This window comes from Hyla sarda, chromosome 1 (assembly GCF_029499605.1).
Source record: "Hyla sarda isolate aHylSar1 chromosome 1, aHylSar1.hap1, whole genome shotgun sequence".
In the NCBI taxonomy this organism is placed as follows: domain Eukaryota; kingdom Metazoa; phylum Chordata; class Amphibia; order Anura; family Hylidae; genus Hyla; species Hyla sarda.
The window spans coordinates 465,764,419-465,781,514 of NC_079189.1; the positions used below are offsets into that span (position 1 = coordinate 465,764,419).

The following is a 17,096-nucleotide window of genomic DNA, read 5'->3' on the forward strand; positions in this document are numbered from 1 at the left end:
CTAGTTGACATGACTCCTTCAAAAGCTATAAATTGGATAATGACACCACAGAAATGACGTCACTGCTGATAGTGTAGTTATTTTCAAGTTATGGCACCAGAGCATATAATGACATCACTAGGGTGATGTCTAGGCCTAGAATAAGGGCTAATTCAGCAGTGAATATATCATTTTGTAATTTATCTATTCACAAATGCTGTATCCAGTGACATGTTGCATTTTCAACAGGTTGATTTATCAACTGCAACATTTTTTTCGCTCTCAAATTGTGCAAAAGACATAATTTTTGTGCAATGCTACGCCACTTAAGGACTACATTTAAAGGAGTACTGCAGCCATAGAACACTTATCCCCTAACTGCTGCGGGGGGGGGGGGGGGGGTTGGAAATGCACGAATGCTGCATCTCTGCCTCCCCCATAGAGATACATGGAGACGGCGTGTCTGTTGACCTCTTAGTGAGGTCGACAACACAAACATTAGCCGTGGCAGTTCCGGGGCCCCGTGCGGGAGATGGCAGGTGTTCCCTGTGTCATGCTGCAGCAGACACATTTCCTGCATGGTGTTCCTGTTTTATTTATTTATTAATTTTTTTTTTTTTTTTTTTTTTTTTTTTTTTTTTTTTGTAGTATGTGTTATGTAAATCAAGTTCTTAATAAAAGTAAAATGGCTTTTATTTGCTAATTTTTCCCCTCTAGGTCTTTACAGGTTCTCAGTTATCGCTGTGATGTGTTCAGCAACCCAGGTTTTCTACGAGATGACAGATCTACCCAATGTACTTGTTCAGACTTTTCAGGTTTCTTTGCAGTAGAATTTTGGTTTAATATACTACTGAAACATTGGGGAGATTTATCAAAACCTGGCTCTATACATTTGGCACAGGGATTTGCAGATGACATTTCAACAACTGCACTAAAAAAAAAAAAAAGCGACTGGCATGTGCCTCCCTTGCCTATGCAGGCTCTATTGGAAAGAGAAAGCAAAGCCCACTATTGCTGCACAGCATAATCCTTGGGTGGGTGGGAGGTGTCAGTAATACAAACGTACACATGGTCAGGCATAATACAGGCATTGATTGCCCTGGCTGCCAGTCCACCTCACAGCAGGAAGGATCTGCGATGTCTTGAACTGAAAAGGTAGTAAAATAATAATATTGATGCCATGCCAAAAAGTGCAGAATTGTACAGTGTAGAGAATAAAAACAACAAAAATAGGGCAACTGTGTGTTGTTAGGGCTAGATCACAAGGGACAGAAATGCTAGAGTTTTCCCAGCAGCCAACTACTTCAGCCAGCAAGTGGACAAGATCTTAAAAAGGGGGAACTCTGCTGTTTTTTTTTGTTTTGTTTTTTAAATCGAGCGGTGCCAGAAAGTTAAAAAAAAATCTTAATTCTTCCAGTACTTGGCTTCTGTATGATCCACAGGAAGTAATTTCTCTTTTTGAATTTCCTTTCTGCCTGACCACAGTGCTCTCTGCTGGCACCTCTGACCATCTTAGGAACTGTCCAGAGTAGGAGCAAAACCCCATAGCAAACCTTTCTTGCTCTGGACCGAGGTGTCAGCAGAGAGCACTGTGGTTAGGCAGAAAGGAAATTCAAAAAATAAAAGAACTTCCTGTGGAGCATACAACAGCTGATAAGTACTGGAAGGATAATTTTTTTGAAATAGAAGTAATTTACAATTTATAGAAGTAATTTACAAATCTGTTCAACTTTCTGGCACAAGTTAATTTAAAATAAGAAGGTTTTCCAGTGGAGTACCCCTTTAAGACATCTAAACTTGACTTTGAGGAAACTGACCTGCAGTGTGGACTGTAATCCACAACAGGTTAATTTCCCTACTGATTTTTAATAGGGGAGTCGTAATCCACATGCAATGTTTAGTTGCCGATAATGCTGTATGTTATCCACAGCAAAACAAAATCAATTGGAAGCTGCAGATTTTAAAGCCATAGATTTCTCTTTCTTAATCTAAAAATAACAAGTTTCACATGATTTGGTTTTGGTGCATGTGTGATTTGTGTATTTTAGAGACCGTTTACAATATTTTAATTTTTTTTAATTTTTTTTAAGGATAGCCCATTAATAGGTGGCCAGCATAGTGCTGACACCCAGCATCCCTTCTGGGCAACTGTTCTGCACGGCTGCTACAGCTGGATCTATTCTACACTGTAAATGGGACCAGAAACTGCTGTTTCTTTTCACTGTGTAGTAGTTTATCTTCTGTTTTCTTAGACAGCAGCTGAGCTGCAGTAACCAGGCACAGCCACCAGGAGACATACGCTTCTGGTCTCATTCACACTGTGGTAGCCCTGAAGAACAGCTGATCATTGGGAGGTGCCCGATGTTGGCACCCTGCTGATCAGCTATTGATGGCCTATTATTAGCATAATAACCTATACCAAGGAGAACTTCTGTGACATCAACCTAACTAGCACTCAATTATAGGGGGTAAATTCACCCTAACAAGACGCCATCTTTAAAATAGAGATTACATTAACTGTTCTTATAATTCATTATCCACCTAATCCTGGATTAGAATTTCCTTAAATAGAAGCGGAAAACAAAACTAACACAAAAGATGCATTTGTGCTCTGTACACCTAGACCAGATGGAAACAACACAAAGCAGATTACTATTAATCGGACACATCAGGTTAAAGAACCTGCTTGAAGTGCATCAGACAGGAAAAGGTTAACTATTTAATATATCCACTTACATTAATCCAAGGTTCTGCCTAAGACAGTAATAAATCATGGACTGACACAAGAGGAGGACTCAATTATGTTATAAAGGGCTGTAAGTGAGAAATATAAAGAAGTCCTTTAGTAAAGTGAAGCATTTTCCATTTAATGACAATATAAGGTTTTGCAGCTGTGGCATCTTTCAATACAGTCCCAATCGGTATACATTGGGGGACATTAGCACCAAACGCTCATGCGAAGGACTCAATAATAGCACTTCCATAGTCTTAAACTAGCTATGCATGTTCCATGTAGAATGGAAGACCGCTATGCTGTTAAACAGCAGGCACCCACTTAAAGTAACCGGCAACTGTGGGGTAGAGGAAAGGAGTTTCTGCTGTGCCCCCAACAGGTTGCCTGCTGGGGGGGCTGTAATGGCAGACAGAATCCTACGAAAGGCTTTCATTCTATTACACCCTATGTTTAGTGTTAAACTGTAAAAGCACAATATAGAAGTATTGCAATGATTATACAAGTTACCATGTCCCCTAGTGGAGACCCTAAATTAAGCATGTCACAACACCACGGATCTGTACAAAAGGATTATACCAGATGGACAGAGAGGAGAACACTAAAGAAATATTTTTAGGTCGCATAGCTTATGCACTTACCTATCTGGTTATACAGGGTGGGCCATTTATATGGATACACCTTAATAAAATGGGAATGGTTGGTGATATTAACTTCCTGTTTGTGGCACATTAGTATATGTGAGGGGGGAAATGTTTCAAGATGGGTGGTGACCATGGCGGCCATTTTGAAGTCGGACATTTTGAATCCACCTTTTGTTTTTTCAATAGTTAGAGGGTCATGTGACACATCAAACTTATTGGAAATTTCACAAGAAAAACAATGGCTTTAACGTAACTTGAGTTATTTACAAGTTTCTCTTTGTTTACAGCCATTGACATGTCGTTGAGGTTAACACGCGAGGAGCGGATAGAAATTGTGTTGATTGTGCAGTAACCGGGTTATTGCAGCAGATTTCAATGCAAGACCACCCATCTCCCATGTTACAGTTAGCAAACTGCTAAGTTTCGTGAAACTGGTTCAGTGTTGGATTTGCCAAAATGTGGACGCATGAAATCTGTCACTAATGAAGAAACATCAGTGGCTGTCCTAGCTTCATTCAGCAAAAGCCCACAGCGTAGCACTCGCCGCATGTCACTGGAGAGTGGCCTTAGTCGAACATCCCTTCGGCGGATATTAGCTACTCACAAATGGCACCCTTACAAACTCCAGCTACTGCAGCATCTCAACGAGGATGACCCAGATCGGTGCACTGAATTTGCAGAATGGGCAAAACAAAAATTGGAACAGGACCCTCCGTTTACGCAGAAGATTTTGTTCAGTGATGAGGCAAACTTTTATGTGAATGGTGAAGTTAACAAACAAAACCACTGCTATTGGTCTGACACTAACCCACATTGGATAGATCCCGCCAAGACTGTTGCAACACAAAAATTGATGGTATGGTGTGGTATATGGGGTACAAAGATAGTGGGGCCATTCTTCATCAATGGAATCCTCAAGGCCACTGGATATGCGAAATTGCTACATGATTATGCGTTTCCCTCTTTATGCACTGAAGCTGGCACGTTCCCTGAGTTTTTCCAGCAAGATGGTGCACCACCACATTATGGGCGTCAGGTCCGAGCATTCCTAGATTAACATAGTTAGTATGGTTGAAAAAAGACATACGTTCATCAAGTCCAACCAGGGAATTGAAGGGAAGGGTGTAAGGGGATAAGGGAAAGGGATATATAACAGTTTCCTGGAAAGTGGATTGGTCGTCGTGGGCCAGTTGAATGGCCCCCAAGGTCTCTCGATCTGACCCCCTTAGACTTATCTTTGGGGTCATCTGAAGGCAATTGTCTATGCTGTGAAGATACCAGATGTGCAGCACCTGAAACTACGGATACTGGAAGCCTGTGCTAGCATTTCTCCTTCGGTGTTGCTATCAGTGTGTGAAGAGTGGGACAAGAGGGTTGCATTGACAATCCAACACAATGGGCAGCACATTGAACACATTTTATAAGTGGTCAGAAACTTGTAAATAACTAATGAAAGAATAAAGTTACATTAAAACCAAGCACATCATTGTTTTTCTTGTGAAATTCCCAATAAGTTTGATGTGTCACATGACCCTCTTCCTATTGAAAAAAACAAAAGTTGGATTCAAAATGGCCACCACCCATCTTGAAAAGTTTACCCCCCCCCCCCTCACATATACTAATGTGCCACAAACAGGAAGTTAATATTACCAACCATTCCCATTTTATTAAGGTGTATCCATATAAATGGCCCACCCTGTACATGTGGCAGTAAGGGCCCTATTACATGGACTAGTATAGTCATGTGTAATAGGGCCAGCGATCAGCCAACAAACAATCAAAGCTAATTCAGATTCATCAGCTGACCATGTAGTTTTGACCAGGAAAAATGAGGCCAACAAGTGATAGCAGCAAAGCACTGCATTGTTTGTGCACCCCATTCCACATGATAGTGGAGCCTCGACTCTAAGCAAGCGCTGATCTAATAGTGTGCACTGGCAAAATTTTGCAGACACCCCTGATGTTCTTCGTTCTCCTCTGTCTTATATTGGGGCCTCATATAGCATTATTATTCCTTTGAATGTGATTACATTTGCAATGGAGACTCTCCTGCTTCTTTAAACAAAACTGTAACATGCCAACTTAGAAAAGTTTAATATAAATGGCAACATGTACTTGATGGTTTAGGTTTAAAGCTTATTTCAATCCTATAATCTAGAAAGAGCTTGTTTCAGCTGCAGCCAGTCATGTGCCTATTCACTGGCACTCTCTCAGTATTGGGTTTATTAAAATTTAGGGTAATTTTTTATGATCTCCAACCACAACTGGTAAATATAACACTCACAACTGGGTAGGTGTGCAAGGGAAGTGCTTTGTGCAGAGAATATGGAGCATTTAACATGAAAGATCCACCTTCTAGGCCAGTGGTTCTTAACCTGGGTTTGATGAGTCAGTCTCGCGGGTTCAGCGGAGGTCAAGACACACACCCGACTCATACGATTTGTGATGACACGCCCTGCTTGTCCATCATTGGCTGCAGGTGATCATGTCCCACCTAACAGATCTCAGAGTACTGTTTTACCCTACTGTAAAGGAAGCCTCCTATTAGAGATAAGCGAACTTACAGTAAATTCGATTCGTCACAAACTTCTCGGCTCTTGATAACTTTTCCTGCATAAATGAGTTCAGCTTTCCGGTGCTCCGGTGGGCTGGAAAAGGTGGATACATTCCTAGGAAAGAGTCTCCTAGGACTGTATCCCCCTTTTCCAGCCCACGGGAGCACCTGAAAGCTGAACTCATTTATGCAGGAAAAGTTATCAAGAGCCGAGAAGTTTGTGACGAATCGAATTTACTGTAAGTTCGCTTATCTCTACCTCCTATCCTTTGTGTCTCCGCTCCTAAGCAATCGCCTGAGTGCATCCCACGCTGGAACGCACCACTTCCGGCTCAGCCAGACGGTCCTTCTGACAAGCGGACAGCCTGGACGCCGTGGGAACAGGTAGGCACACTGAACCACCACTGCCTTCACTCAATGCCTGGCTAACTGTGTCTAGTTCATAGTTAACCCTATCCTTACACTGAATCACCACTGCCTGTATTCAATATTTGTTTATCTGTGCCTATAATCTTTTTTTAACCCTATCCCTACCTAGCTTGATATCCCTGCCTCCAGCGCTTGTTAACTTACCTGAATCACCACTGCCTTTATCTACTCAGATTGTGCTTCGTTCTTACTGGTTTTGTTCATTTTGTGCACCTGTGTATAAATATATACCTATGTTTTGAATTTGAAAAAATAAAATTTTATTTTTCCAATTAAGGAGGGTTTGGTGAATGCGCATATGAAACTACTGGGGTTCAGTACCTGCAACAAGGTTAAGAACCACTGTTGTAGGCACTTTTAATTGACAGTATTTTTATACTGCTCTTCACCCTCTACACAGAGCTCAAAAACACATACTTAAAGAGTAGCTCCCACTATGTATAAAAAAAATAAAAAATAAAAAAACCCTGCCTATTGCCCATAAGAAAGAGAAGCAGTCTGACAGGCAGGAAGCAAGCACAGGCTGACTGAAATCGGACCAAATGCCCGGTTGGGATCGGTTTGAATTCAGCTGTGACGCCACAGCAGGCTGCAGCAAGGCACTAGGAGGGAGACCCCTAGTGGCCGGATTTTAAGATCAAAATAAAATAATTTAAATCACAAGGAGAGGTAGAGGGTAGAGGGTAGAGATATATATTATATATACACACACACACACACACACAAAGTTGATGACAGTGCCCATTTCACCCCTTAAGGACCAGGCCATTTTACACCTCAGGACCAGAGCGTTTTTTGCAATTCTGACCACTGTCAATTTAAACATTAATAACTCTGGAATGCTTTTAGTTATCATTCTGATTCCGAGATTGTTTTTTCGTGACATATTCTACTTTAACATAGCGGTAAAATTTTATGGTAACTTGCATCATTTCTTGGTGAAAAATCCCAAAATTTGATGAAAAATTTGAAAAATTTGCATTTTTCTAACTTTGAAGCTCTCTGCTTGTAAGGAAAATGGATATTCCAAATATTATTTTTTATTCACATATACAATATGTCTACTTTATGTTTGCATCATAAAATTGACGAGTTTTTACTTTTGGAAGACACCAGAGGGCTTCAAAGTTCAGCATCAATTTTCCAATTTTTCACAAAATTTTCAAACTCCCTTTTTTTCAGGGACCAGTTCAGGTTTGAAGTGGATTTGAAGGGTCTTCATATTAGAAATACCCCACAAATGACCCCATTATAAAAACTGCAGCCCCCAAAGTATTCAAAATGACATTCAGTCAGTGTTTTAACCCTTTAGGTGTTTCACAGGAATAGCAGAAAAGTGAAGGAGAAAATTCACAATCTTCATTTTTTACACTCGCATGTTCTTGTACACCCAATTTTTTTATTTTTACAAGGGGTAAAAGGAGAAAATGTATACTTATATTTGTAGCCCTATTTCTCTCGAGTAAGGACATACCTCATATGTCTATGTAAAGTGTTCGGCGGGCGCAGTAGAGGGCTCAGAAGCGAAGGAGCGACAAGGGGATTTTGGAGAGTACGTTTTTCTGAAATGGTTTTTGGGGGGCATGTTGCATTTAGGAAGCCCCTATGGTGCCAGAACAGCAAAAAAAAAAAAACACATGCCATACCATTTAGGAAACTAGACCCCTTGAGGAACGTAACAAGGAATTAAGTGAGCCTTAATACCCCACAGGTGTTTCACGACTTTTGCATATGTAAAAAAAAATTATTTTTCTTTCACTAAAATGTGTGTTTCCCCCCAAATTTCACATTTTTGCAAGGGTTAATAGCAGAAAAGACCCCCCAAAATTTGTAACCCCATTTCTTCTGAGTATGGAAATACCCCATGTGTGGACGTCAAGTGCTCTGCTGGCGCACTACAATGCTCAGTAGAGAAGGAGCGCCATTGAGCTTTTGGGAAAAAAATTTTTGGAATGGAAGTCAGGGGCCATGTGCGTTTACAAAGCCCCCCGTGGTGCCAGAACAGTGGAACCCCCCCACATGTAACCCTATTTTGGAAACTACACCCCTCACAGAATTTAATAAGGGGTGCAGTGAGTATTTACACCCCACTGGCGTTTGAAAGATCTTTGGAACAGTGGGCTGTGCAAATGAAAAAAAAAAATTTCCATTTTCACGGACCACTGTTCCAAAAATCTGTCAGACACCTGTGGGGCGTAAATGCTCACTGTACCCCTTATTACATTCCCTGAGGGGTGTAGTTTCCAAAATGGGGTCACATGTGGGTATTTTTTTTTGGGGGGGGGGGGGGGGGTTATGTCAGAACCGCTGTAAAATTAGCCACCCCTGTGCAAATCACCAATTTAGACCTCAAATGTACATAGTGCGCTCTCACTCCTGAGCCTTGTTGTGTGCCCGCAGAGCATTTTACGCCCACATATGGGGTATTTCTATACTCAGGAGAAATTGCGTTACAAATTTTGGGGGTCTTTTTTTCCTTTTAACGCTTGTGAAAATAAAAAGGAAAGGGCAACACCGGCATGTTAGTGTAAATTTTTTTTTTTTTACACTAACAAGCTGGTGTAGCCCCAATTTTCCTTTTCATAAGGGGTAAAAGGAGAAAAAGCCCGCCAAAATTAGTAGTGCAATTTCTCCCGAGTACGGAGATACCTCATATGTGGCCCTAAACTGTTGCCTTGAAATACAACAGGGCTCCAAAGTGAGAGAGCGCCATGCGCATTTGAGGACTAAATTAGGGATTGCACAGGGGTGGACATAGGGGTATTCTATGCCAGTGATTCCCAAACAGGGTGCCTCCAGCTGTTGCTAAACTCCCAGCATGCCTGGACAGTCAGTGGCTGTCCAGAAATGCTGGGAGTTGTTGTTTTGCAACAGCTGGAGGCTCCGTTTTGGAAACACTGCCATACAATACGTTTTTCATTTTTATTGTGGGGACAGTGTAAGGGGGTGTATATGTAGTGTTTTACCCTTTATTATGTGTAAGTGTAGTGTAGTGTTTTTAGGGTACATTCGCACTGGCGGGTTACGGTGAGTTTCCCGCTAGCAGTTTGCGCTGCGGCGAAAAATTTGCCGCAGCCCAAACTTGAAGCAGGAAACTTACTGTAAGCCTGCCCGTGTGAATGTACCCTGTACGTTCATATGGGGGGGGGGCAAACCTCCAGCTGTTTCAAAACTACAACTCCCAGCATGTACTGACAGACCGTGCATGCTGGGAGTTGTACTTTTGCAACAGCTGGAGGCACACTGGTTGGAAAACCTTCAGTTAGGTTCTGTTACCTAACTCAGTATTTTCCAACCAGAGTGCCTCCAGCTGTTGCAAAACTACAACTCCCAGCATGTACTGATCGCCGAAGAGCATGCTGGGAGATGTAGTTATGCAATAGCTGGAGGTACGCAACTACAACTCCCAGCATGCCGAGACAGCTGATTGCTGTCAGGGCATGCTGGGATTTGCAGTTTTGCATCTGGAGGGCTACAGTTTTAGAGAACACTGCAAAGTGATCTCCAAACTGTGGTCCTCCAGCTGTTGCAAAACTACAATTCCCAGCATGCCCTGACAGCAAACAGTTGTTTGAGCATGCTAGGAATTGTAATTTTGCAAGATCTGGAGGGCTACAGTTTAGGGACCACTATATAGTGGTCTCAAACTGTAGCCCTCCAGCTGTTGCAAAACTACATATTCCAGCATGCCCAAAAGCTGTCTGGGCATGCTGGGAGTTGTAGTTTTGCAACATCTGGAGGGCTACAGTTAGAGACCACTGTATAATGGTCTCCAACTGTACCCTCCAGATGTTGCTAGGCAACTCACCGGCTTCCGTCGGATCCAGCCGCACGTCATCGCCGCCCGCCGATCTCCGTCGCCTGCAGCCTCCGACGCCCGCCCGGATGGGTAAGTGGATCTTCGGCGCCGGTCCCCGTCGTTTCCCTGCCTATTGTGGGAGGGCAGGACGGGGAAAACGAAAGTAAACCCCCCCGCCCCCGATCTGCTATTGGTGGTCGCGTCTAGACCACCAATAGCAGGGATAGGATGGGTGGCACCCGTGCCACCTCACTCCTATCGCTTCAGGGGGATCGTGGGTGTCTTAGACACCCGCGATCCCCCTTACATTCCGGGTCACCGGGTCACTATAGACCCGTAATGACCCGGAATCGAGCAAATCGCAAGTGTGAATTCACTTGCGATTTGCCGCGATCGCCGACATGGGGGGGGTCTGATGACCCCCCTGGGCATTTGCACGGGATGCCTGCTGAATGATTTCAGCAGGCATCCCGCTCCGATCCCCGCCCGGCGCACGGCGGGGACTAAAACTGCCCATGACTTAAATGTACGTCCCTGGTCCTTAAGACCCAGGGTGTCGGGACGTACCGTTACGTCATGGGTCCTGTAGGGGTTAAAGGAATAGTGAAACATCAAGTATTTACAAAACAAAAACAATTAAAATAAGATGCTGCCTACAGGTAAGGCTGCTTTCACACTATAAGCATTCATCCGTTATTAAATGTCCGTTTTCTGTGTAAAAACGGACGTTTAATATCGGATGAAATAAAGGGTGCTAACGGCTGAATAATTATTCATCCATTACCCTTATCCCTCATGTATGGCCAAACACCTCTGCCTACTGCTCCCATCATGGAACAGACTCGTTTCCATGATGGGAGTAGAAATTCCTTGGCTGCGGGAGTCTGCAGACAGCTGAGGAGGCTACATTAGTGCTTGTACTACTACCCCCATCATGGAACAGACTCTGTTCCATGATTGGGGTTGTACAGGGGCTGAGGTATTGATCGCACCGGGTTTCACTTCTGAGACCCAATGCGATCAAAAGTTATTAAGCAGGGGAGCGGGCGGCATGCTCCGCAACCTTGCGATGTATGGTGTGTTTTAACTTTTATTTTTGAATCCCCCGTGGGGAGCCCTGAAATGCCGATCAGGGCTCTCAGCGAGAGATTGAAAAATGAACTTTGAGAGTAGCAGGTGCCAAAGAGCACTGTGGGGGGCAAGATATATAGCGCTGCAGGGGGGGGGGGGGGGGGGGCAGACATATAGCCTATATATCTAGCCCCCCTGCAGCACATTAGATATGACCGACGCCTGCGCATTAAATATTTACCCGCTGGCGCAATATATACCCCCCGCCAGCGCATTAAATATATACCCCCGCAGCGCATGTATACTGCCGTATGAATGAAAATCATTTCTGTTAGCAGCGCATAGTGCCAGCTCCCGGCACTATGCAATGCTAATAGAAATACTTTTCATTCATATGGCAGCAGGTGTATATGTATATAGAAGAGCTGTGGGGGCAGTGCTTCTACATACATATACACCTGCACCATATGAATGAAAGGTATTTCTATTAGCAGCGCATAGTGCCGGGAGCCGACAATATGAGCTGCTAATAGAAATACTTTTCATTCATACGGTGGTAGGGGCATATGTATATAGAAGAGCTGAGAGGGCACATATACATGCGCTGCGGGGGTATATATTTAATGCACCAGCAGGGAGTATATATTTAATGTGCAGGCGGGGGTCATATCTAATGCGCTGCTGGGGGGGCTAGATATATAGGCTATATGTCTGCCCCCCCTGCAGCGCTATATATCTTGCCCCCCCACAGTGCTCTTTGGCCCCTGCTACTCTCAAAGTTCATTTTTCAATCTCTCGCTGAAAGCCCTGATCGGCCATTCAGGGCTCCCCGCGGGGGATTCAAAAATTAAAGTTAAAACACACTGATACATCGCAGGGTTGCGGAGCATGCCGCCCGCTCCCCTGCTTAATAACTTTTGATCGCATCGGGTCTCAGAAGTGAAACCCGGTGCGATCAATCCCTCAGCCCCTGTACTACAACCCTCATCATGGAACAGACTCTGTTCCATGATGGGGGTTGTAGTACAGACACTAATGTAGCCTCCCCAGCTATCTGCAGACTCCCGCAGCCGGGGAATTACTACTCCCATCATGGAAACAAGTCTGTTCCATGATGGGAGTAGTAGTCCTCCCTCAGCACTGCAGGAGTCTGCTGATGTCACCTCTTCTCAGCATGCTCAGAAGTAATAACGGATATAATAAACTGTGTGCTAACGGATGACATAAAGGCTCATCCGTCAGCCATAGACTTCAATGTAAAAAATAATGGCCGTTAATTTACCAGTTTCTTGGTAAATTTGTGCATGTGCCGTTATTTCTTCCGTCACAACTAATGGCCGTTATTCATGACGGACTATAAAGGGTCATCAAAAAATCCCATAGACTTTAATGGGATTGTTTAACGGCCGTTTACCGGGGCTTTTCTAACGGACGTTTGTAACGGATGAATTTTTATAGTGTGAAAGCAGCCTAAGCATACAGCATTGCTTACATGTCAGCCCCAAAAATCCATTGGTTGTATGCAATCCTCTCCCTTACTTTCATTCCTCCCCAAATGTCTAAAGATATTTTTATTGGGACAGTTAAGGAGTAAGGATGTCTGTACAGCATTGTTGCCCTGTGCCGAGCAATGCCACAAGCAGAGGAGCAGATTGGGAATGAGTGCAGCAGATATATGTATGTGTATATGGCAAGGCGATGGTGATTTAGGCGGTAAAAGCTGGTCAGAGGGGTGCTTACATCCCTCATCGGATTGGTCTTAAGCTAAAATCCAACCAAGCCTCCTAAGATAGCGGATAGAGGATGATTAGCCAGGGAGCTGGAGACACCACTCTGAAAACAAAAAACTACACAACCCAGTAACATATGTAATGTTAGGCTTTACGTATTTTAAGGGTCTCAAATGAATTAACATTAAACTGTTACTTACCTCTTTGATCTCACGCTGAACCCTTGTTCAGGCTTCTGTCTGCACCCAGATCTTTTTGGAGCAGACTTCATGTGACCACTGCAGAATAAGCAGTTATGGGCTGTATTTTTGGTATCACTGCTCAGCAATGGGAGATTTATCAAAACCTGTTTTATCAAAACCTGAGGAAAGTTGCTTAGTGGTCCACAGCAACCAATCAGAATGCTTCTAACTTTGCACAGGCTCTTTTAGAAATGAAAGAAGCGATCTGATTGGTTGCTATGGGCAACTTTTCCTCTACACAGGTTTTGATAAATCTCCCTCATAATGCCCAGGATATGACCTATGACCACTGATTGCTTGTAGCACTCCTTTTGTGTGATTTGCCCTTACTGAAAACCTTCCACTACAATCTGATCTGACGTGTACATCCTCAGTCTTACTGCTTCAATCTCTATCATGGAGAGGAGGGTGGGAGGGTTTGCACAGCCAGTAACAGTGTTGCTGATCTATGTCAGAGTGAGCAGAATAGCCAGCTATATGAGTGAGTTATACAGACAATACAGTAGCATAATGGTAGAAAATGTTTAAGAACGTAGCCTAAATTTGTTTTCCAGAAAAACCTTTTACTCTGCCCCATGCCTCCCCAATGAAGAAAAACAAGCACCCACACAGTTAACTACACCGGCTCGCCTAGCCCTGCAGCTCTAATATCTTCCGGTCTGCGCTCCTGGTGACGTCCTGCTCTCCACTCCCAGAGCACAGCTGAACATCACTGGGAGAACAGCATAGGAGTGCAGACTGGTAGATACAACAGCTAAAGCACCAGCAGAGCAGGTAAAAGGTTAAATATGCAGGAGTTTGTTATTCACATGGGAATAAACCAAAAAGATAAGTGTTCCTAAAAAAAAAAAAAAAAAAAAAAAAAAAAAAAAAAAAAATAGAGATACTGTATATACTCGAGTATAAGCCGACCCGAGTATAAGCCGAGACCCCTAATTTCAACCCAAAATCCCAGGAAAAGTTATTGACTCGAGTATAAGCCTAGGGTGGGAAATACCTCATCCCCCCCTGTCATCATCCAGACCCGTCATTAACATCCTCATCATCATCCCCTTGTCATCATCCCACACATCCCCCCTTCATCATCCCCTTATCATCCCACACATCCCCCCTTCATCATCCCCTTATCATCCCGCACATCCCCCCTTCATCATCCCCTTATCATCCCACACATCCCCCCTTCATCATCCCCTTATCATCCCGCACATCCCCCCTTCATCATCCCCTTATCATCCCACACCCCCCCCCCCCTTCATCATCCCCACCCCCCTTCATCATCCCCACACCCCCCCTTCATCATCCTCTTCTCATCATTCGCCCTCAGTGGTCTTCAACCTGCGGACCTCCAGAGGTTTCAAAACTACAACTCCCAGCAAGCCCGGGCAGCCATCGGCTGTCCGGGCTTGCTGGGAGTTGTAGTTTTGAAACCTCCGGAGGTCCGCAGGTTGAAGACCACTGCGGCCTTCAACATCATCCAGCCCCCTCTCACCCCCCTTTAGTTCTGAGTACTCACCTCCGCTCGGCGCTGGTCCGGTCCTGCAGGGCTGTCCGGTGAGGAGGTGGTCCGGTGGGGAGGTGGTCCGGGCTGCTATCTTCACCGGGGGCGCCTCTTCTCCGCGCTTCCGGCCCGGAATAGAGGCGTTGCCTTGACAATGACGCAGAAGTACGTTGGCAATGAACGCACCTATGCGTCGTTGTCACGGCAACGTGACTATTCTGAGGCCGGGCCCGAAGAGGCCTCCCCGGTGAAGATAGCAGCCCGGAACCAGTATCCCACCGGACCACCTCCTCACCGGACAGTCCTGCAGGACCGGACCAGCGCCGAGCGGAGGTGAGTACTCAGAACTAAAGGGGGTGAGAGGGGGCTGGATGATGTTGAAGGCCGCAGTGGTCTTCAACCTGCGGACCTCCGGAGGTTTCAAAACTACAACTCCCAGCAAGCCCGGACAGCCGATGGCTGCCCGGGCTTGCTGGGAGTTGTAGTTTTGAAACCTCTTTAGGTCCGCAGGTTGAAGACCACTGCGGGTGGGGGAGTTCACTCGAGTATAAGCCGAGGGGGGTGTTTTCAGCACGAAAAATCGTGCTGAAAAACTCGGCCTATACTCGAGTATATACGGTAAATACATTTTGAAAAAAAATAAAAAATGTAAACTTAAAAAGGGTAACTCATTAAAATTAATTTTTGCTATTGCACTCCTTATGGTAAATAAAAAATATTTCTAAAACATTTTAAAGTTTTCTATGTTTTATTTGTGCTTAAAAAAAGCTCAATGAGAGTGACCATTTACATTTTGCATTTAGAAGCAAATAAAAAAAAAAAAAATAAAAAAAAAAAAATCTGAAAGTTGCCTGGAACCTTATTAAAGGACATCTGCAGCGGTACAAACACTTATCCCCTATCCTCAAGATAGGGGATAAGTGTTTGATCGCGGGGGGTCCGAACGCTGGGGTGTCCAAAAACACGACGTTGCGGCCGGCATGCCTCCTCCATACATCTCTATGGGAGAGGCGGGGAGGCAGCATTCGTGCCTCCCCGCATCCCCCATAGAACTGTATGGGGACGGGGAGGAGACTGGGCATCACTGTCGACCTCTAGGTCGACGCTACGTCACCATGGGAGCTAATACCGGCGCCCCGTTAGGGAGATTGAGGGGGGTCCCTGCGGTCGGACTCCCCGCGATCAAACCCTTATTCCCTATCCTGTGGATAGGGGATAAGTGTAATTCCGCTGGAGTTGTCCTTTAACACTACACTGGACTTCAGCATGTGCAACTCTGTAGTTCACGCCAACACTTTTCAGACAAGTGTCCTTACTCAAGGTTGAGACTGTTCTGACAATGCATGAATGTAGAAAACTTGTTTCTGGGATCACAAACGTGTTAAAAAATATAAAAAATAAAATATAAATAAAAATAAACTTTGATCCATTATTTTTTTTTCCCCTCATATTGAAGCCAAAAGGACCCCCCACCCCCAATTAACCCGTGCCTCACTACTGACATATCTCTTTACCATTCATTTTCCAATTTTGCTATAATAATTTCAGAAATCTAAATTTTGGAGAATATGTTCAGAAAAATGCTGGCAACTGTGAATGCAGAGTGAAGTAATAGTTGTGTAGATCTCACAACATTATGAATTGCTGCCATTGCAAAAAAGCCTTGCTTTCGACTGGTGCGACATTCACTATGGTTTGCTCGGATTGTTACAAAGACTTTATCTAATAAGTCCTACAAGGCCTCACATTGCTACCATTTGTTGCTTCACTTAAAGAAGAACACGATTCAAGTTTGAACTAGATGTTTGCATAGCGAATACTTTGGATGACAATTACTCAAAGTAGATCCAAACAATACCAGAAACATTGGCTGCTATCCCAAAAATAGAAGACAGTAATTCAGTAAGACAGTAGTTCAGAATGCTGAATTGGAAGCACAAAATGTTAAAAAAAAAAATATTAAAACACCACACACCAAAACCTATGGACTCAGAGTGGTAAAATCCCACAAACACAAGGGTTAGCCAGACAGTTGTACAGCTGAATGTTGGCGGAGTCTAGGCACGTTTCTAAGAAAGTCGGAGGTTGTGTTTTTTTAAGACTGTGCATCACCAGAACTGGGGCAGACAGGTAAGCAATGCTATATGCTACTGCAGATTTTTTTTGTTTACCTGATGTACCTCTTAGAGGCTATGTTTCCACACAGATTTTTTTCTTGCGTTTTTTTTTTTGTTTTTTTGGGGGGGGGGGAAACTGCCACTGCATTTATTTTGTGTCAAAGCCGGAAGTGTATTCAAAAGGAATGGAAAATATAAAAGATGACTTCCTAACAAATCCACTTCTGACTTTGGCTCAAAAACTGCAGGGGCAGTGGCATTGCATATACTGAGCCAATGTGTGTGGTGTGTGTGTGTGTGTG

At 44.0% G+C, this 17,096-nt stretch overlaps 1 protein-coding gene across 1 annotated transcript in view; it reads right to left on the reverse strand.

The window, feature by feature from the left end:
- ALDH2 (aldehyde dehydrogenase 2 family member) overlaps window positions 1-17,096 on the reverse strand; it is a 59,840-nt gene that overhangs the window by 31,761 nt on the left and 10,983 nt on the right. The window lies entirely within an intron of this gene.